Source organism: Elephantulus edwardii, unplaced genomic scaffold (assembly GCF_000299155.1).
Source record: "Elephantulus edwardii isolate Elephantulus edwardi_28Jun2011 unplaced genomic scaffold, EleEdw1.0 scaffold00645, whole genome shotgun sequence".
Classification (NCBI taxonomy): domain Eukaryota; kingdom Metazoa; phylum Chordata; class Mammalia; order Macroscelidea; family Macroscelididae; genus Elephantulus; species Elephantulus edwardii.
In genome coordinates, this window is record NW_006400395.1 from 75,465 (window position 1) to 77,257 (window position 1,793).

Genomic DNA, 1,793 nt, shown 5'->3' on the forward strand with positions numbered 1-1,793 from the left:
TGCCTGAGGTAGTATCGAACTTCTGGCTCCGTCAACACCTTTCTAGCTTTCAAGATATGTGACAGGGACCTTCTGCTGCAGTACTCCAGGAGGATGTAAATGTTTTCTTTATCCTCAAAGTAGTGATAAAACTGCACCACATGCTTATGGTGGAGAATTTGGTGAAGCTCTATTTCTCTGTTCATCATTTGCCATGGATGAGGTGCAAATACTCTGTTGTGAGGAATGATTTTTGCAGCATAGACAATGTTATTTGTCAAATCTGTCATCTTATAACATTTTGCAAAGCCACCCTTGCCCAGCATTTTGCCCCAGCAGTAGCGCTTTCCCGTCGTGGGATCAATGATAATCTGTGAGATCTTCGTCCCAGAGTGGGAGTGGTGGTCATGGTGGTCTGGAGCCGCCGGCTGCACCTGAGGTGCGGGCTGCAGGGTCTGCGGCTCCTCCGGGTGCTGCTGCTGTCGCTCCTTCTTCGAGTGCCCGCTGCAAGCCTTGCCCAGCGCTTGCTCGCCCATCTTGGGGCTGGCAGCCAGCTGGTAGGTGATAGTCCTCAAGAGCTCCATCGCCGCCTGGCTAGGAGGCACCGCCTGCTGCCACCTCCGAGGCGCGGACACACGTCCAAGTCTGCCCGAGTCCTTGATTTCCCCCCTCGGACAACGTCTAAGCTGCACTAGATGCCCTCTTCCACTTGTCTGAGTGCGAAAGCCAGGTGAAGTCTTATATATGAGGGCACCAGGGGGCGGAGACTCGAAAAGTGCGTCACAGACGACGCCCTGCCCACCTGGCGCCTGCGTGAGCACAGTTCTTAGGACAAGCTAGGGACCTCTTACTGGGACCACTCAATGAGCCAGCGCGCCTGTCAGGCCGGCCTCCAGTGCTCTTGTCCTGAAAGGGAGGCCTGCTGCAGAAATAAGACTCCCAGCTGCCCCCTCGACCACCACCCTGTTCTCCACATGCTCACAGCGCTGGCGTGTAAACTAGAAAACCAAAGGCTGTGGCTTGGCCCCGCCTCTCTCGCATCTCCCCTTCCCTGAATCAATTCTTTGTTTTCTGGAACTTTTTTGGTTTGTTTTTTTTTAATTTTTAATTTTTTTATATTACTTTGATTTATTTACAAAGTGTGAATATCCATGCTTTCCTTTGTTGAAAGAGTTTGGTCCTGCAGATGTTGGTGTGTCCCTTCCAATATTCTTCATCCTCATTTTTGCTTCTGGAGGCATTTCCTCAGGTTCCCTATCTTCATCTTCATTAAAAGCTGCAGCTACTATGGCAAATCCAAACTTGGAGATCTTTGTAGGCTTTGTTAGGAAGTCTCCCGCTTCGTCAGCAGATCATTTCTCAGTGCTAGGACTGCAACTTTCCCCCCTCCGTTACTGGAAGAAACAGTCTTAGTTTCACAGGTTTTTCTGCTTCTTCTTCAGATACTCCCGCGGCTCTAGCTCGCTGCGGATTCTCAGGCTTCTCCACTCCAGCCTTCCCGTCTGTCATTTTCCCCGCAGCCGAGAAGAGTTTTAAATTCAGCTTGGTTACACTCAAAGTTGCATTTTGGTTCCTGTGGGATATTGATAAGACAAAATATAGTCAGATGAATATGACACAATTTAAAAGGTCTGTAGTTGTGCTACAATCACAAAGTCAAGTGATTGAAATCCGCCACAGTCTCAGCTGGAGAAGTAGGGGCAATCTCCTCCTGTGCTGACTGGGTCCAATTTGACTGTACACAATAAGAAAAAAAAAAGAAACCCATAAAAAGACTGCGGATGGGATTATGAATATTCTGTTCATCAGAGAGA

The 1,793-nt window shown here is 49.0% G+C and overlaps 1 pseudogene; it reads right to left on the reverse strand.

Annotated features, from left to right (window-relative positions):
- Positions 1 to 563, reverse strand: part of LOC102843138 — a 3,421-nt pseudogene extending 2,858 nt beyond the window's left edge.
- Between the last annotated feature and the right edge of the window lie 1,230 nt (positions 564 to 1,793).